This window comes from Sorex araneus, chromosome 4 (assembly GCF_027595985.1).
Source record: "Sorex araneus isolate mSorAra2 chromosome 4, mSorAra2.pri, whole genome shotgun sequence".
Taxonomy (NCBI): Eukaryota; Metazoa; Chordata; class Mammalia; order Eulipotyphla; family Soricidae; genus Sorex; species Sorex araneus.
Genome location: NC_073305.1, coordinates 151,782,200 through 151,803,221, shown reverse-complemented (window position 1 = coordinate 151,803,221; position 21,022 = coordinate 151,782,200). Strand labels below are relative to the sequence as shown.

Below are 21,022 nucleotides of genomic sequence, written 5' to 3'. Positions count from 1 at the left end.
TATGTAGTACACATTATTTCTATAGTAACCCGAGCCACTTTAATACCTGACACCATCTGACCTTTTGAACACTGCTGGATGAAAACCTGGAGGGTCCTGAACGCTGCTGGGGTTGCCCTGGGTGGTCTTGGCAGTACAGGGCCCTCATGTCAGCCTAATGACAAGCTGACAGAATTGCTATGTGTAGGCCCTCAGCCCACAGAGCACTACTTGACACGCCCCTCCCATCAAAAAACTAAGAAAAAACATGAAGAGATCTACATGTTCAACAATATTAAGTCGAGCCATATACATTGCATTTGTTATAAGCCAAAAATGGTGAACCACAGGTGGCTGTCTGAGATTAAATCTTATCCCTAAGGTTAAATACATATCAACACATCACGTCAAATACTGAAAACCAAAGAGACACATTACAATGGATTAAAAAAGTAAGTGACAAAATAATATCAGAGTGAATTAGTTGTGAAAAGAGGCTCTGTTCTGCATCGTGGGTCCAAACACGAAACATTAAAATAAAACAAAGGCGCATTTTATCTAAATTAGCATGGCCAAATTAGAAAGCTGGATAATTCCAGTGTCAACAGAGATGTGAGCTGCCACCGGATACAAACTGCCATAGCCATTCCAGCAGAGGAAGTACATACAGTGCGTGTAATTCAGCAATGCAACTCACAGATGCTCGCCATAAGGTGACCAGCTTGAGGATTCTACCACAGCAGCATCTGTTGTAGTGGGGAGCTAGAAGGGTAAACAAATGTGGGCTATAGATTCTTAGATTTCAGACAGTCTTTCGAATAATAAGGCAGAAGCAAACACACCAACGAGGAACAATGGAGAGAAAGAAAATGGGATGTAAAGAACATCATCATTATGCATATTTGAAATAAATGCACACAGACGGGACCGACGAATCTCCTGTTCACGGCAGCATGAAGTACAAGGGCAACCTAAATTGTCCGGCCATGATTAATGTATAAAGAAAATGCAACAGGCATACTTATGTTTGTCATCTACATACACACAATGGAATAATATCCAGCCATTAAAATGAATGAATCTTGCTATCTGCAACAACATGGCTAAATTTGAAAGGCATCATGCTAAACAAAATAAATCTGATGAAGAAAAATATGGTATGATTTTATGCATGCACGAAATGTAAGAATTAAACAAAACAATACCCCCAAAATGGTCACCACTAGTCCCTCCCCCTTACCCCCCAAAAACGTACATAAGCTCCAGGCCCTGGAATGGTAGAACATCTGCTTTGAAGACATGATACTAAGAGTTCAATTCCCAGCACTGCACCACCTGGTAAGTGTAACACAGGTGACACCTCCCCCCCCCGCCCCCGCACTGGTGTCCCCAGTATCACAGCAAAGTATGTGATCTCTGACCCTGACCCACCTGCAGCCAGGAATATTGTATATGAGCACCACAACTATAGTCTGTGAAGCCCAGTGTACACTGCAACTAAAGTGTGACAGTATCACAAGCAGACATGTGCGGCCAGTCACCAAAATGTCAGTAAAAATGAAGAGGGGATAAAACCACATAGGCTTGTACACACAGAGAACAAACTGGGTTCCCAGGGCTTGGAGTAAAGGATATAGGAATGAGCGAAACTGGTTAAGGAGGCCAAGTTAAAGACCTTCAGTTCTGAAATACTAAGAAGTCATAACAACAGTATGGTGACTGTCGCTAATAATAGTATATTGTACATTTGAAAGATAGTGGATCTTCAAAGTCCTTATCATAACAAAAAAATTGTTTCCATATTGTGACAGACATTAAAAACATTAAACTAGGCAAGGGATCATTATGGAATATCTAATTATGGAACGTGAACAAAATAGATACACACAAGATGACTTTCAGCATGTTTCAAGGCCTCATACAAATGGAAGCCTAGATGCAGTGAAGGCAATAAGGTAGGGAGAGCCGGCAGGAGGGAATGAAAATAAAAGGTAGTTAAGGACTATGCAAGGAGCCATCCCTAACCCATGACATCCATGAACTGAGGAGACTGACTCAGTCCTGAGCTCAAACAACCTCCCATGCAGCACACACAGACTGACAATTTTTGTCCACTTAACAAAAAGAACTAAAAAGTGTCACAGAAACATGAAAACCAGGCATTTGACCTACAACGTCTCTGGCTTTTAAATTTCCTTTCCTGGGGCTGGAGTGATAGCACAGCGGGTAGAGAGTTTGCCTTGTATGCAGGCGACCCTGGTTCGATTCCCAGCATCCCATATTGATGGATTTCCCTAAGCACAACCAGGAGTAATTCCTGAATGCAGAGCCAAGAGTAATTCCTGAGTGCAGAGCCAAAAGTAACCCCTGTGCATCGCCAGATGTGACCCAAAAAGCAAAAAAAAAAATAAATATCCTTTTTTTACTTACAATTGAAAACCAAGAATAAAAGGCAGTAGATGCTATTAGAGTCCTTTTCTAGTCCTTGCCATTGACATAATTAAATCAGGTCCACTTATGGAACCATGGGGGTTCTGAAAATCCTAGACTAAAAAATTGGTAGCCCCATATTTAAATTTTTTTAGTAGAGTCTTTATTCTATTTTTCAAAACTCCAAATCAGGAGATTTTTTTACACAGCCTGCTAAAACCCCTAAATCACAGTATTTTACAGCTTTTGTGATCTAAGTGTTGATTCTTTATTATTTATTTTTGGGTTGTTGGGTCACACCTGGCAGTGGCAACTCCTGACTCTGAGCTCTGGGGTCATTCATTCCTGGCCACATTCAAGGACCCAATTCAGGGAATTGACCAGGATCAGAAGCATGCAGGCCAGCACTCTGACACGTATACCACCTCACCTCTCTTCGATACTTGTCTATCTCTTTTAACATTTCAACTTTGTTCTATATTACTGTCACCATAAATACCTATGACTGTCTATCTGCCTCACTGTCACCGTAAATATCTATGGCATTAGATCCTCAGGGCAGTCTCTTCACAAACTGTCATAGGTAAGGTGCCTGCCTTGCATGCAGCTGATCAACCCAGGTTTGATCCCCAGGAGTGCTTCCTGAGAGCAGAGCCGGGTGTAAGCTCCAAGAACAGCTGGGTGGGGCCCAAAATCCAAGATAAACCAGTAAATCAATTTAAAAAAAAAACATTTATATCATGTTCGGTGCTTTCTAATTTTACAGCCTACAGTATGCTTCCTCTCTTCCATAAGCTGTATGCAATGATGTCTAGTCTTGGTGCAAACACTGTTACTAGTCACCAACTCATGCTTTTTTCCTATTGCTCGGCTGCAAAAGACAAATAGATGCCAGGTTAAGTCATTTTAGGGTAAGCTGAACCGCGTCCACCTAAATTAGTCCACAAATTAAATTGCTTTCCACTCATTTACATGGGCAGGCCAGAAAAATATCAGTTATGATTCTATTATTGAAAGGGAAAGCCTTCCCTCTAAAGTCTAAGATTTTGTAATAGAACCCAGAGTCTCAATTAGCCACATCCCAGACACCAAAAATTTGAAACTCTTAAGGTAAGATGATGTACCCATTGAATCTCTTCATTCTGAATATGATACCGAGATGTGCTTGAATGACTTCCCTAACATAGCCCCAAATCTGGTAGGCAACATTTTCACTGACAGAACATAATACTGCAAAAATCAAAGGCACCTATAAAAGTCACAGACCACAAAACTAAGTATTACAGTTGACTCCACACAGAAAAGCAAGAAATTGACCCATTCAAGGGCCTAGTTCATTGTTCTCATATCATTATAGCACAAGCTTTCACACTGCTTCAAAAAAGATTTTTTTTTCTAGTGAGTTTTAAAGATGGAGCACCATGAATCTCAAAAAAGCAAACTCTTTGCTCTCCGCCCAGATGAGATCCAGAGCAGCGGCGTGCAAAATGGCTCCTCTGCTCTTTAAAGACTATGATCCTGCAGGGCTTCTAATCACTTTGGGCACCCAGCGGCTCCTTAGAGAAATGCACCTAGACTGTGAACTGAGCTACAACCCCATGACGTCCCAGAAGGGGAAAGTTTTTTCTCTCTCAACCGTTTCTTTTGGTGGGGGTGACGGCACTGGCAGTGCCCACGTGGTGACCGCCATCTTCTAGAACCCCAGTACCCAGAGGTAGGCAGTTTGCAGTGACTTGGCGCTCAGGAGATCTTGGGACGGGGTGTTACCGGCATGTTGCGTGCCGGTTACGAGGTGTTACGTGGAGACGCCCACACGAGATCCAGAGCAGCTGCACAGGAAACTGTGAACTGAGCTAAAATATCAGAAACCCTTTTCAGGTTTGGTTGTTGGGGGAAGATTCTAAATAATAATAGTATTCAGTTGTAATATTGAATGTATTCAAAGTATAGAGAGAATCAAGTGTAGATCATTAGCCACACAGGTGGGAGGGTGAAAGGGGGTTATACTGGGGTTCTTGGTGGTGGAACATGTGCACTGGTGAAGGGATGGGGATCTGATCATTGAGTGACTGAGACTTGAACCTGAAAGCTTTGTAACTTTTTTTTCACGGTGATTCAATTAAAAAAAAGAAGAAGAGCCCATTTCTCCGCGCCCGCACCCCCAGAATGACTGACGAAGAGGACGGAGCTGCTTGGGACACCGGCAGCCCACCAGCAACCTGCAGTATGTGACTTGAGAGTTTCCGCCAGGTCCCCCGAGCGGGGGCCTGGCGTTTCTCTTTTTTTTTTTCTTTAATCTATCTCTCTTCCCCTCAACCTCTGGGCACAGCACAGCATCTATCCCACTTCTGAGCACAAAATGGAGAGACGCACCCAAGTGCGCGGCGCGGCTGGCGGGGGATCGAGGGCGGGGAAGTACCGGTCTCCGCCCACATCGGACACTTAAAGAGAGTGCAGCCACGTGGGCTTTCCCATTTCTCCGCGCCCGCACCCCCAGAATGACTGACGAAGAGGACGGAGCTGCTTGGGACACCGGCAGCCCACCAGCAACCTGCAGTATGTGACTTGAGAGTTTCCGCCAGGTCCCCCGAGCGGGGGCCTGGCGTTTCTCTTTTTTTTTTCTTTAATCTATCTCTCTTCCCCTCAACCTCTGGGCACAGCACAGCATCTATCCCACTTCTGAGCACAAAATGGAGAGACGCACCCAAGTGCGCGGCGCGGCTGGCGGGGGATCGAGGGCGGGGAAGTACCGGTCTCCGCCCACATCGGACACTTAAAGAGAGTGCAGCCACGTGGGCTTTCCCATTTCTCCGCGCCCGCACCCCCAGAATGACTGACGAAGAGGACGGAGCTGCTTGGGACACCGGCAGCCCACCAGCAACCTGCAGTATGTGACTTGAGAGTTTCCGCCAGGTCCCCCGAGCGGGGGCCTGGCGTTTCTCTTTTTTTTTTTCTTTAATCTATCTCTCTTCCCCTCAACCTCTGGGCACAGCACAGCATCTATCCCACTTCTGAGCACAAAATGGAGAGACGCACCCAAGTGCGCGGCGCGGCTGGCGGGGGATCGAGGGCGGGGAAGTACCGGTCTCCGCCCACATCGGACACTTAAAGAGAGTGCAGCCACGTGGGCTTTCCCATTTCTCCGCGCCCGCACCCCCAGAATGACTGACGAAGAGGACGGAGCTGCTTGGGACACCGGCAGCCCACCAGCAACCTGCAGTATGTGACTTGAGAGTTTCCGCCAGGTCCCCCGAGCGGGGGCCTGGCGTTTCTCTTTTTTTTTTTCTTTAATCTATCTCTCTTCCCCTCAACCTCTGGGCACAGCACAGCATCTATCCCACTTCTGAGCACAAAATGGAGAGACGCACCCAAGTGCGCGGCGCGGCTGGCGGGGGATCGAGGGCGGGGAAGTACCGGTCTCCGCCCACATCGGACACTTAAAGAGAGTGCAGCCACGTGGGCTTTCCCATTTCTCCGCGCCCGCACCCCCAGAATGACTGACGAAGAGGACGGAGCTGCTTGGGACACCGGCAGCCCACCAGCAACCTGCAGTATGTGACTTGAGAGTTTCCGCCAGGTCCCCCGTGCGGAAATCTCTCTCTCTCTCTCCTTCAACTTTCTCCCTGGACTTTAGACAGAAACCCAAAACCGCGCGGCCGCTGCCGCGGCCGCGCGACTTAATGTCATCTTAGTATCAGCAGTATGTAATGGTTCCTTCTTAATGGGTCGGACTTTTGTGGGTGTTCCTAACAAGAATAGTAAGTATTTTGTTGAAATATTGAAGGCAATCAAAATGGTAGCCATCTCTCTAGACTGAACTAAGCTATATCCCCACGCTGGCTGAGAAGAAATATCCTTCCTTCTCGGGAAGAAACGTGGCGTGGTGTCAAACATAGTGTGATGTCCATTAAGCAAACAGACCTGGTGGCGTGGGAATGGGAAATAAGGGGAAAAATTGGGTACATGGACCAGCGGGACGCTGGTGGTATCTCGAGCCGGAGCCGATATCAGCGCAAGAGCTTTGGTTCCAGAAACTGCTTCCAGACACTCTACTAGACTATCAACTAAACCAGAGCCCCACGCCGGCTGATGACGGGAAATAACCATCCTCTTTGGTTTTTTTTCCCTTTGTCAGACAGCGTGGCGATTACTAAACAGGCGTGAACTCGGTGGCGCGGGGCAAGGGGGAAAAAGAAAAGTTATGTAACAAACAGCAGGACTTAATATCTCTATATGCTTAGTAATGGAGAATTATCAAATGCCTCATTGGCAATAGGACTGTCTTTTTCTTTTTGGGGGGAAACCCCAGCAACGGTAGTGAGTTGTGTGTTGAAACATGGAATGTAATCGAGATAAGCGCAAATGAAGTGAAACCTATCACGTATAAGGGTGGGGACTAGGGAGGTGGGAGGGGGTGGCAGATAGACTGGGGGGGTTGGGAATGTAAGATGGGCACTGGTGAAGGAAGGGGTATTTGAATATTGTATAACTGACATAATCCTGAGAACTTTGTAACCCTCCACTTGGTGATTCAATAAAAAAAAAAAAAAATGTAAAAAAAAAAAAAAAAAAAAAAAGAAGAAGAAAAAAAGAAAAATCTTATTATACCTAAGCTACATGATTCTACAGCACAAAATCCATAGAACAATAGAGGTTTCTGGCTCTGGGAAAATTTGGGAAAGACTCATTTGCTGGGGTGGAGGGGAGAGGGTGTTGGTGGAGGAGTGAGTGCTCATCTGCAGTGCTCTAGGGCAAGGCTTCCCCTCCACTGGTCCATTACATGCCCTTGACTATTCTGCAGGCAAAATTCTCTCCAGATAAGGCTGGCAAACCCCCCCCCCCAGCAAAATCTGGGACCCTGAGGCAAATGAAGTTCAATTATTGTCTGCCAGAGGGGAAACTTGGCCAAGGGTTCCTCAGAGGCCTTTGGGAGCAAAGTCACTAAACTTCCCAACGGCACCACCTCGGAAAGGCAGTGTTCAAAGCAGGACTGTCCCAGTTCAATAAGGAACTACGTGACCAGAACCCCAGAGAAATGAAACCTAGTCCTTCAAGTCTATCCATTCAGGTGATTTTTTTTAAATGTGTGTTTTTTAAAAATAAATATTCGAGAGATGGATTTGTTGGGGTTTTTCTTTAAATTTTATTTTTTTTTCATTTTAATTATATTTTAAAATTAAATCACAGTGAGATACACAATTAAAAAGCTATTCATGATTGTCTTTCAGTCATATCATGTTCCTACACCCATCCCTTCACCAGTGTACATTGCCCGCCACCACTGTCCCCAGTTCCCCTCTGGGCCCCCCTGTCCCCTGCCTCTATCACAGACCTTTTTCTTCCCGCTCTTAGAGATGAATCTGAAATGGTCACCTGAAATGACTACACCCAAATGCCTGTCAGCTTCGTCTCTCCCTGCCTTAAAGAAGCAACAGGAGTGAGTGTTGGGAATACAGTCTCTGTTCTGCATCTGGGGGCTGGAGCCATAGCACAGCGGTTGGGCTTTCGCCTTTCACGCGGCCAACGCGTGTTCGATTCCTCCGCCCCTCTCAGAGAGCCTGGCAAGCTACCGAGACTATGGAGCCCACACGACAGAGCCTGGCAAGCTACCCGTGCGTATTGGATATGCCAAAAACAGTAACAATAAGTCTCTCAATGAGAGACCTTACTGGTGCCCACTCGAACAAATCAATGAGCAAAAGGATGACAGTGACAGTTCTGCTTCTGGAGTTTCCAAAGGAGACCAGAAGAAGCTGATGCTCAGGGGACCAATATAAGCTGTCTGGAGTGCCAAGGAGACTGAATCTGAATCCTCTGCACAGAGGTACTGTAAAGTCTTTTTTTTTTTAACTTTTTTTCTTAATTGAGCATAGTATCGTAGGGCCCACTTCCGTGCCATTCCCCACGTCTAGTTGTAGTTTCACAGTTGCAGAGCTACTACACCAATCCCTCCACCAGTGTTTCAAGATCCCCCCCACCCTTATTCCATAGTCCTTCCCAACCCTCCTCCCCCCTCAGCTCCCAGTTCTGCTGACCAAGTATCAGGTTTGTTTTGCAACACTGGGGATTGGCTAATGCTTCTCTTTTTTCTGTGAAGTCTTGATGTAAGTTTGCAGATAACACCCCCAGGAAGGTTTCGATGTATCGGGTAAGAAGAAGTGTGGAAGTGTAGCTGCAGGGGCTGGGAATCGATGGGAAAAGGGGTGTCTTGTCAGAAGCATCATTCTGTTGTCCAGTGCTGTACAGAAGCTGAGCGGTTGGGATGACTATTATTATTCAGGGGGAAGCAGGGAGGACTCCAAGACAAACGGTGTTAACCCCCACAATAAAGAGTGGGGTGGTCACTTGCTAAAAGTGCAGTGGGGTGAAGTGAGCATTTCAGGGGGTGTAAAAATGTGAGTTACTAGGGCAAAGATCTGGTGTCAACAACACAAATGTTGAAAAGAAAGCAACGAAGGTTCTCGAAGGGTGGGTCTCGACACCAGGTAATAGCAATAAAGAGTAAGCAGACCCCCCCTCAACCACACAAGCTCTGAAGGGCAGTAAGATGTTGGGATTAGGGACTGACATGATGAAGCACTTTTCCCCACTGCTGCTGTAACAAAAATGAAAATTAAGCCCAATTTTATTACCGTATAATTCTGTGTTGTTGTTCTGAGGCCACACCCGGTAGTTCTCAGGGCTTACCCGTGGCAGGCTCAGGGGAACACACGGGGTGCTGCGGATGGAACCACGGTTGGCCATGTGCAAGGCCAACGCCCTACCCACCACACTGTGGCTCTGGCCCTTGCCTTATAATCGTTCAGGCTCCAAGCCTGATACAGGTCTCACGGGGCTAAAATCTTACTGGATGGACAGGCAGCTCCTTTTGGAGGCTCTTGGTGGACGGCTGGTTTCCGTGCTGGTCCCGTGTCCAGCAGTAGGCTGCTCTTGTGGGCTGAGGGTCCCACCTTCCCTCGGCAGAGCCAGCAACCCCAAGCAAAGTCCTTCCCCCGTTGCCATTTCTCTAGCTCTCTTCATTCTGCTGCCTTCTTTGAGAGTAAAGGACCCTCATACTTCCACTGGACACCCCTGGATGACCTAGAATAATCTCTTAGGTCAGTAGATTGAGTTCTTTTGCAACCATAATTAGCCTCTTTGCTGTGTGCCCAAACTGGTTTTGGGAAGTAGGATATGCATATCTTTGCAGACTGAGGGGGACACCACTCTGCTGATGGAATGAATACGGGTTTGGGGCAAGGTTTACTAAAAGAGAGGCTGAGATCCAAAAAGGGGATTTCCGACAATGTTTAAAAGCAGGAGAATCTATTCGCAGTGAGAGGCATATTCCTACAACGAAAATGAGTGCATCAAGCGATTATAGTTTGATGACATTTGTCACAAAAATCAGGGCATATGCTATCTACTTTACATCACCAAATATTTGGGGTCAAAATTGTCTGGTTTAGTTAGTAACCCTGACATCTACTCTCTAAGCCGTGTGATGTTAAGCAAGCTATTTGAAATCTTTGTGCTATTTGTTTATAAAACAAAGAACAGTCTCATAATGTTCTTCGTAAGATACAATAAAATGATGAATAAGGTGTTTATGAGTCTGGAACTGGACTGGAGTGATAGCACAGCGGATAGGGTGTTTGCCTTGCACACAGCCAACCCAGGTTCGATTACTCCTCCCTCTGGGAGAGCCCAGCAAGCTACCAAGAGTATCCTGCCCGCACAGCAGAGCCTGGCAAGCTACCCGTGGCATATTCGATATGCCAAAAACAGTAACAAGTCTCACAATGGAGACGTTACTGGTGCTCACTCGAGCAAATCTATGAACAATGACAGTGATATAGCTACATGACCAGGAAGCCTATAATTTGATAAAATTCAACAGCCACTATAATAATTTTATTTATCTTGCAGTGCTGGGGTTCAAGTCTATGGCCTCAGGGAAGTCTGGCATGTTCTCTACCACATATGAACAAAATTTTGAAATGAAAACCAATGTTAGAAAACTGAGATTAGGAGTGACTGTCTTAATACAACAAAGAATTTCTAGTTACATTTTGTTAATCATAAGAAATATGCTTGTGAAAAAAACAACGGAACCTTATTGGGTATATTTTGAAAGCAATTTCTCTATTCAAAGTAAAACTGAATGACTTCAAGATATAGCTTTCAGGTCTGCAGAGGTTGGCTAATTACCTAAACACAGTGAGCACTAAACCTCCACCCCTGCAAACACAAAATTTACACCACAAAACTTCCAGAAACTTCCGAGATGTGGGTGCCGAGGCCCGCGCGGCCAACTTGAACCTCGGCCGGAGAGAGGGAATGAGAGTTGAGTGGGCTAGGGAGGACTGCATACAATATACGGCATACAGCAAGCTTATTGAAATCCAAGTGGGTTTATATAGTTTTATTTTAGCAATGATCAGCAGGTTACATAAGTGGCATAAACATTATTAATCAAGTGGTGCAAGCAACTTTATTTTTGCCAATATTACTTGTTTTTTGGTTCCTTCTCTCAGCCTTGAGAAACATGGGAAAGCAGATGTGGCCTTGAGCATGGCCATGGCAGGTGCGAGCCAATCCTCCCTTCAGCCCGCTCTTGAGTCCAGCTGCCAGAGCATGGTGGCCCTTCAACTTTTCTCATGAGGCAGGTCGCCAGAGCATGGTGGCCCTTCGACCCCCCTTTCCAGGCTGGCCGCCAGAGCATGGTAGCCCTTCGGCCGCCTGTCAAGGTTGGCTGTCAGGGGATGACTCGCCCTCATGCCACGTTTCTCCATACTCATTCCTGTTTACAGGAACTAAGGTAGGGAGTGCCTAGGCCCCCTCCTCACCTAGTCCCTGTTTACAGGGACAAAGGCAGAGGGTGCCCAGGCCCATCCCCAACATGTGGGTGGGAGGGAAACCAGAGGCATGGCACAAGACCCGCGCCTTCCTTTTACCCTTGATATTCTGTGAGAGACAAGCCTAAGAGTCATTCTGGCAAAGCTTGTAGGGCTTCTGAACATAAAATATTCCATTTCACTCAATTACAACGAAGAGGCTAACCTAAAGTGATACAGGAAGCTAAACCACAAGTATTTATGGTAATAAAAATAAACCCAGTAAGAGAGATGAGGCCGAAACACTGAGCCAAATGCAGTCAGCTTGGAAAGCACAAAAGGAGAAGGAAATCCCTGGCCATTCATTAAGGAAACTTTCTCGGTGCTTCAAGGCAACTGTTGGACATGGATGGGCTCTGTCCCCCTCTGGCCATCTGCAGTCTCTCTAGGAATGAGGCTCTGTTCTAAGCCACCCTAAAGCTTACCTTGTGGGCTCTAAGATGAACCCTCATGTCGGGAACCAAAGCAAACACGAGGATCCAGAGGTGATAGCAAGGTGGGTAGGGTACCTGCCTCGCACACAGCCCACCTGGCTCTACTCCCGAACCCTACCAGATGTGGTTCCTGAGTGCAGAGGCAGGAGTAAGCCCTGAGCACTGGTATGGCACAAAATAAAACAAAACAAAAGAAAACAAAACCACAACACTCTGAGAGTCCCGGGGGTGGGGGGGGGGGGGCCTGAGGTCTGCTGAAGCACAATCCTGGAAGGTCGCAGGCAGCACTGCAGCCTAAGGCTGGCCAGCGAAGAGCCACCAGGAGCGGCCCACAGACTTCCTGAGCACCATTTGGGAGGCATACCCCAGTCCCAAGGCCAAAGCAAAATACTAAGCAAGATATATGCAAGATTGGGGTAAAGGTCTGCAAGCAGCACGCAGAGACCCCCAACAACACTTCTGGGTAAGACTCAGCCACCCAGGCCGGCGGTCCAGTGTGCAAACCCAAGGAAGGAGTCGGTGCCATCAGGCCCTGTGGTGTGGATTACCTGAAACACTCTGCAGTGTTCGGCGGCCCCCGGGGCTCCACCCAGCTCTGCTCAGGGGCCCATGTGGTGCTTGGGAGCTAACTGACATCGGCGGCAGGTAAGGCATGTGGCTTAAGCCCTGTTACATCTCTCGGGCCCCTAATTCAGGAATTCTTCACGGGAGAGAAATGTGGCTCAAATGATAGAGCATGTGCCAATCCCTGGGGCCTTGATCTCCGGCACCATAGGCCTTCACCACTACCACCACCACAAACAGCCCCACGCCCCCTTCAAGTCACAGGGTGCGATCCCCCTGGCGGATAATAAAGCTAAAATAAATTCCTCATAGAACAGTGTATGCTCAACTCTGTTCCTAAATAATCCAGTCAAAACAACAGGCAAACGAGTTTTAAATACAAGAGAGAGAGAGATAGAGAGAGCATGCATGAGAGAGTGGGGAGAGTGCTTGAGAGCGAGCAAGAGAGAAAGAAACAGAGAGACAGAGAGAGGGAGGGAGAAAGAGAGAGATAAATGGAAATTTCATTATTAGCAGATGAAATATCTATTCAAGAACCTATCCAAAGTCAGAAAGAGCGTTCAAAAGGCTGAGCACACACTTTGCAGATGCGAGGTACCCGTTTTGATCCTCAGAGTAGAACACGACCGTTAGCACAGCCGCGTTAGCCCTGGAAGCACTGAGCAGCACTGGCTAGGGAGTCCTTACTGGCCTCCCAGCTCTGCTAACCCTAAGAAAGACCACGTTACTGGCTGAGGGATTGAAAAGTCCTGCCTAGTTGGCCGATTATGGTATCACTGGTCCCCCTGGGATGCCTGAGCAGCTTGGGAAGTCCCGCCCACCCTCAAAAGAACCAATCCCCATAGAACCAGTCAAAAATAATAAAACGTTCTGACACATATACCTATAATGGAAATGTACTCAGAAAAGTCCCAGCCATTTGCAAAGTCCTGTTCAAAATTGGTGAACAGGAAATTTCATTCCTATAAATTTTTGAAGGTTGGGGGAGAGAAGGCTGGGGAGTCACGTGAGGCAAGGGGAATGAGAGGATCTATACTGGGTAGGTATCTCCTGTGCTGCTCTGCCAGCTGCTCAGCAACCTCCGGGCACACTCCACCAACCTCAAGATCAACCATGTCCCAGGTGCTGCCCAGAGATGCAGGTAGGTGCGTGGTTGTCAGTGTGGAGATCGTTATAACACGTCAGTCGACCAAAAACTTACATTCGGTAGACTGGGAACACCTGGAAAAGCAATCAGAGACTGCCCCAGAAGCCTCCGTCCCTCTCAGAGAGCCCGGCAAGCTATCGAGAGTGTCCCACCTGGCAAGCTATCCATGGCGTATCCCAAGATATACCAAGAACAGTAACGACGACAGTCCTCATTCCTCTGATCCTGAAAGAGGCCCCAAGATGCCATCGGGCTACACTAGCATGCAACAGGAACGAATGGAGATGTTACTGGCGCCCGCTCAAGCAAATCAATGAATGGGATAACAGTGATACAGTGATCTCCTATGCACTGCACGCCCTGCTTCCCAGTTTAAGTCATTCCTCAAGATCTACCTAACCTCCTGCACTCTCTCTGGCCCAGTGAGATACTGATAGGAAGGAGTCCGTGAAACCAGAAAGCCATAATTGATATGCTATTACTAATCTGCTTTCGTTATTTTAACTATTTGTTTTTTTTATTGAATCACTGTGAGATAGATCCTTACAAAGCTGTACAACATTAGGTTTCAGTCATACAGTGTTCCAACACCCATCCCTCCTCCTGTGTACATTTCCCAGCACCAGTGCTCTAGGTTCCCTCCCATCACCCTCAGCCTACCTCTATGGCAAGCACCTCCCTTCTCCCTCCCTCCCCCTCTCTCTCCCTCTCAGCCCCATCCCCCCACTCTCTCTTGGGCATTGTGGTTTGCAATACAGATACTGAAAGGTTTGGAATACAGATAGATACTTTACCTACTTTTAACACTCAGTTCTTGTCCAGCATAATCATTTCCAACTATTATTGTCATACTGGTCCCTTCTCTATCTTACTTACCTTCTGCCCCCCCCCCCACACACACACTTGTGGTAGATTCCAGCCACTGACCAGTCCTCTTAGCCCTGGTTTTCCCTGGCCTTGGACATTAGTCTTATACTATTTTTTATATCCCACAAATGAATGCAGTTATTCTATATCTGTCCCTCTTCTTCTCACTCACTCATTTCACTCAGCATGATACTTTCCATGCCCATCCATTTACAAGCAAATTTCATGACTTCATTTTTTCCTAACAGCTGCGTAGTATTCCACTGTGTCGATGTACCATAGTTTCTTTATCCATTCATCTGTCCTCGGAAACTCAGGTGGTTTCCAGATTCTGGCTATTGTGAATAGTGCTGCAAAGAACATAGGAGTGCAGATGGTGTTTTGGGACCCCAAGGGTATATTCCCAGAAGTGGTATTGCTGGTCAAATGAGATCTCAGTTTCTAGTGTTTTGAGGAATGTCCATATAGTTTTCTAAAAAGGCTTGAAAGTTGCCATTCCTACTAACAATGAAGGCGTGTCTCCTTCTCTCCCGGCCTCTAACTCTCCCCCGCACCAGCTCTGGTTGCTCCTTTTCTTTTGGATTGTGCCAGTCTCTGTGGTGTGAGATGACATCTCACTGTCGTGTTGATTTGCATCTCCCTGATGATTAGTGCTGAAGAGCATTTTTTCACGAGCCTTTTGGCCATTTGAATTTCTTCTTTGAGGAAGTTTCTGTTCATTTCTTCTCCCCATTTGGAGGGGGGGTGTTAATGTATTTTTTTGTAAAATTCTACCATCAACCTGCTTTTCTAAAGTCCTAGTACTTTATGAAGATTTCCCATGTCATTTCTCATGTTTTTTTACAACACTTAAAAATAGCACACATAATCTATTTTATGTTATTTCTGTTATTTTTATTTTACTTCTATTTTAAACAAAACAATAGTTATTATAACCCAATCCAATATGCTCAGATTATTCCCTAAGAGGGAGAATTTCAGCACAATTGTTTTGTCAAAGAGTATGCAAAAGGTTAAGACTCTTTATTATAATAGCCAATCCGGGGGGACCTGTGAGAGAGCGCATACTTTGCATGCTAGATACCCCAAAATTACCTCTGAAGCACATAGCCCCCAGAGCAGCTCCCAGGACCACCATATGTAAGCCTCAAAGTAAAACAAAGAAAGGCCAAACTACTTTCCCCAAAGATGTGATTACACTCGCACCATCAAGCTATTATTTACTTCCCCTGTGTGCTCCTTCGGTCACTTCTAATTTGATTTCTCACAATCCATTAAGTTGAAAAATCACTGACCAAACTCTAATAGGTTATACTTCTTTCAGTCCAAACCATTGAGCATTTCCCTTAGAGAGAGTTTTATTCATATAAATGTGATGTAATATGACAGAGTAGTTAGGGAGTGGGATTTACATTACGCAGGTCATTACACTTACATGAGGACGACACACCGCTCCCTCATGTAATACAATAGGTTTTTTCAAGGACAAGCTGCTTGGTTCAGTGAATATACTTTTTGGTCCAACAAAAACAAGAACAAATTATGAGACTGTGTGTGTTATCGAGAGCACTGGAGTTGTGCAAGGAAAAGGAATGAATGCCCCTTCAGTAAAATGCAACGCAATCATGGCCAGATAAGCAAGGGCAGGGGGACAGATAGGAGAAACGGAGAGATGCTGGCACAAGACTCCAAACTTCCAGTTATCAGATGAACGTATTTTGAGGATCTAATTATGTACTCATGGAGGTTGTAGCTAGTAATATTGCGTTATATTCTTGAATTATATAGTAAGAGTAGGTGACAATCTACTTTGTTAACAGGTAGAGCATAAATGTTCTTGCAACAAGAAATGAAGGTTAATTACGTGACTTGATTAGAGGTGTAAGCTCAAGGTATGGTGGTAATCATTTTGCAATGTATACACCAATATATATCAATACACTGAATACCTTACACTCACACAATGTTATATACATTTATATCTTAGCATAGCTGTAGAAAACTTATGAAACAATTTTACAGTCATGCTTTTAACTATAACTACAATGGTTAGGTTTGCTTACTTTTATGTTCTGTTAGCTATGATGCTCACCACCAATAGAAAATAACTTTTCAAAATTTTTCACTCACAGATTTTGTGAATTTCATTCACTAGATTTTGACATGTCTCTCAGAAACAATGCTTCTCCCTCTTAGTAAATTTGTTTCAATACAAATACGACTGGAGCGATAACACAGTGGGTAGGGTGCTTGCTTTGCACGCAGCCAACCGGGTTCGATTCCTCCATCCCTCTCGGAGAGGCCGGCAAGCTACTGAGAGTATCCTGCCCGCACGGTAGAGCCTGGCAAGCTACCCGTGGCATATTCAATATGCCGAAAGCAGTAACCACAAGTCTTACAAAGGAGATGTTACTGGTGCCCGATCGAGCAAATCGATGAACAACAGGACGACAGTGCTACAGTGCTACAGATAGGACAAATGTTATGTTTTCTGAGAACTTGTGTTTCCAAAAATGTTGTCTTTAAGCTTGGAAAACAACTTTCACTTCAAAACTCTGAAGAAGACTTACATCCTCTCCAGAGTTCACTGCCACTGAAGTATCTGTGCCCGACTCTTTGTACCCTTTCTCCCCTTTTGCTCCTGGCAAAGATTAAACCCAGGGCCTCAGGCAATGGACGGCATGTGCTCCATCACAGTGACACACCGCAGTCTGGGAAGATTGTTGTTGGTATTGAAGCAGGCAGGCAGGGAGACAGGAAAGGCCTCCCCATGGCAATGAGTTCTTAGGAAGAGATAAAACTAACTAGCCCTAAGGCTGCTGAAAGCCCATCCCGTGAGCACAGGAACTAAGGCCTGGGGTCAGCAAAGACTCAGAGAAGATGCTCCAAAGAAGTTCCAGCAGGAACAAAGGCCAGGAAAGGAACATCAAAGAAGACCATCAAGTGCTTCCATTCCACCCTTGGAAACCATCAGAGCAATGGATTCTTACCTAGGTAGAAAGTCCCATAGGGGAAGGAAGGCTGGGAGAACTCTATATAAGCCTGTCTCCCCTCTCCTCTCTCTCTGTCTCTGTCTCTCTCTGTCTCTCTGTCTCTCTCTGTCTCTGTCTCTCTGTCTCTGTCTCTGTCTCTCTCTTTCTCTCTCTCTCTCTCTCTCTCTCTCTCTCTCCCCCCTCGTTGGCATTGTGGTTTGCAATACAGATACAGATACACTACCCCTCCCCCCATCCTTTCTCTGTGGCAGGCACTTTCCTTCTCTCTCTCTCTCTCTCTCTCTCTCTCTCTCTCTCTCTCTCTCTCTCCAGCCCCCTGCAAAACTCCTAAATGATACCTCAAAACTTCCAAATAAAACTGTTCATCTCATCCTGAAGTTCTTTTACTTTTTTGCTTTTTGGGTCACACCCGGCGATACATAGGAATTACTCCTGGCAGTGCTCAGTGGACCATATGGGATGCTGGGAATCTAACCCAGGTCGGCCGCGTGCAAGGCAAACTCCCTACCTGATGTGCTATTGCTCCAGCCCCACCTCCTGAAATCCTTTTCTGAGAGGCAAAGGCGATGGACCCAAAAGGCCTGGGTAAGGTCTAGGCCTGACTTTCCTGCAAGGAGCAAAGCTCACAGCTGACTCTTAACAGGCCTAGAGTTCCCCAGCTGGTCCCAGGGTGGCAGAGGTAGAGAAAGAGAGATCAGAGGGAGAGCTAAGTATTATTTATGCCTGCAGACTCGACCTGACCAATGCCAAAATGGGTCCGGCCCCAAAAGCAGTGCGCACAGACTCATGTAGGATGGGTACAGGACACACCAATTCCATAGAGCAATATTCTCATCTAACATACAGAGTGGGTGCTAAAACACATTACACTCGGTATTATAATCCGTGACAGGGACGTTCTGTTGAGGTTCCATATAGAAATTTACTAATTGTCTCTGTGACGCTGCTCTACTCTTACCCAAGCGACCAGATCTGTGTGACCCTTCTGCTCTGTTCTGGTCAAAACTTTATTCCTCTTTGCCCAGTTCTTAGAATGGGTCACAGAGAAGTTCCGCCTCTAGTTTTCCACTTCCACTTCTAATATTCCTAACTACACTGTGATTTCTTTCTTTCTTTTTTTTTTTTTTTTTGCTTTTTGGGTCACAACCAGCGATGCACAAGGCTTACTCCTGGCTCTACATTCAGGAATTACTCCTGGCGGTGCTGGGGGACCATATGGGATGCTGGGAATCGAACCCGGGCCGGCCGCGTGCAAGGCAAACGCCCTACCCGCTGTGCTATCGCTCCAGCCCCTACACTGTGATTTCTAAACTCACGTGAGTCGGCTCTTAAACGCATTCTTCTTATCGTAGAATGTGTTGTTACTGCCTCTGTCCACATCATTTGCACCTCACCCAAACCACCTCTGATTCTTAGACTCCTCAGGCCTCCCCTCTCGGCCTCTTCTCCTGACACTGCTCTGCATTCTGGGGCACAAAGGTTTACTTGCTCACTCCCTGAGGTTTTGTGGCATGATTTTATTTAAATATAGGCTAGACTTCCTTGATAGTTCCAAGAAGCACAGGTCTATGTAGGATAACATAGCTTCTGTGTAGGATAACATAGCCCCAGGTAGTTTAGGTTTATAGGGTTACTCCCATCACAGTGCTCCCATTCCTCTGTGTTTATTTGTAACTTCTTTCTTTGTGTTCTGTTGACTTATATATATTGTTTCTCTCTTCTCCTTGAGTCCTTTGCATAGTTTATTCAGAGCCCAAGTCCTTTTGTATGGGCACAGGAAGACTGTAGCAAATGCTATGCTTTTGTAACCTGGGAGTCATTTGACTCTACATGAAATTTTCCTCCTGGGCATCTGTTCTCTTGACCTAAGCCTCAGCTGACCTTACTTCCTAGCACCCCCAAAAGCAGGGTCCCAACAAGGGACGGGACGGACCCAGGGCAAGCGGTGAGTTATGTGCTGCCCTGGCATTGAGATGGGCCTGGCCAAAGTGCCTAATGCTTAACTATATGTTAAGAGCTTGGTCATGGACAAATGCTGTCATGATCCAAAAGCAACGACGAGACTAGGACCCTGCTAGGGATAGGAAAGACTAATCTGGCCTGAGCGCTAGAGTCTAAGTCTATGGCAAAGATGTTGCCAGAAGAGCTGCCCTACAAACCTCAATGTATCTCTTACTGTGTCCATACAAAAATAACTAGTATTGAGATGTTGATTGAAGTTTTTGGGCTGAGGAAAAGAGAAAAACACCTTTAGAGGTATTTTGCCTGTAGGTAGTCAGGAAGGGCTTTCTTACATTGATTTTGCTACCAGATTGTGTGTAGCCTAGAAGGCAAGGTGGAGAGAGACAAGTGGGGGGGGGAGACTAGTGAAGAGGAAGCAGAATCCAGTGAGCGGGGATGGAGGAATGAGGAGCTAGGAAGGAAGAGGGCTGAGTTGAGAGAGACGAAAGATTGAATAAACGGTAACTAATCAGCAACCAGCTTGGTCCTTGTTCTTCCTTCGCCTGTCCTTGACCAACCAACAGCCATCCCAATCCAGCCCATACACAGCGGCTCAAGAGCACGGAACACAGGCGGTGAGACAGAGCCGCCTGCAGAGCCCTCGAGCACACACCCTTCAGCATGGGAAGTTATTTTTTTACAGATCTACCTATAGATAGCCTAAAATTTTTCCATTTATTTAAAACCCAACTCATCCCTATTTATATACTCTACTTGATCAAAATTATTAGATTCACAGCATTACTTTTTTCCATATGAAAGTCTCTTTAATTAAAAAAATATATATTTATTTCTTAATTTGGGAGCCACAGCTGGCAATGCTCAGAGATTACATCTCTGCACTCAGGAATTACTGAGTGTTCAGGGGACCATATTGGGTGCCGGGGATTAAACCTGAGTTGGCCATATGCAAAGCAAATGCCCTAACAATTACACTATTCGTCTGGACCCCAATTTTGCAGGGTATTTTTTTTTTTTGCTTTTGGGCAATATCCATCAGTGGTTAGGGTTTACTCCTGGCTCTGTGTTCAGCGATGACTTGTGGCAGTATTTGGGAGAATCATATACAGTCCTGGGGAATGAACCAGGGTTGGCGGTGTGCAAGGCCACTGCCTTCACTCCTGAACTATCTCTCCAGCCTCTTGCATTATTTAAGTGCCAAAATGTACTTAACCATAAAGCACTTCAGAATCTGTGCCACTACATGCTTGTGGCTTGACCTACTTTCATGGTTAGAAAATAATCTATCAAAATAACATAACTGGGACTTTCTGAACTGACATGAAATAAAAACAAATGAGAAATAGGATGGGCAAAAGTCCCTAAGAAAAAAGTGAGCTATGCAAGCAAGTATCAGGGCTGCTGACCATCATGAACGATAACTCAGCCCGAGGTTACTTTCATATTTTAGTAAAATTCAGAAGCGTTCAACAAAGAAGTAGTAAAAAATTTCACTGATCATTTCGGATAACTTTTTTTTTTTTATTCAGGAGGATAAGCTTGATTTCAAACAACAGTTTGAAATAATTATTATAGAGAATAAGACTTTCTATTATAACACTAAATATATTCTGTACGCTGGAGAGTTTCACTCCAAATAAACATGTGACTGCAAAAATCTTAAAACTGTGTATATATATATATATATATATATATACATATAAATATATTTGCTTTTTTGCTGACAAAATAATTTCCCAAATTATCTTTAAATTTTTAATTTTACTATTC

At 45.6% G+C, this 21,022-nt stretch overlaps 1 protein-coding gene across 4 annotated transcripts in view; it reads right to left on the bottom strand.

Annotated features, from left to right (window-relative positions):
• Positions 1-21,022, bottom strand: part of NCOA7 (nuclear receptor coactivator 7) — a 175,377-nt gene that overhangs the window by 71,901 nt on the left and 82,454 nt on the right. The gene's annotated exons all lie outside the window — the stretch shown is intronic.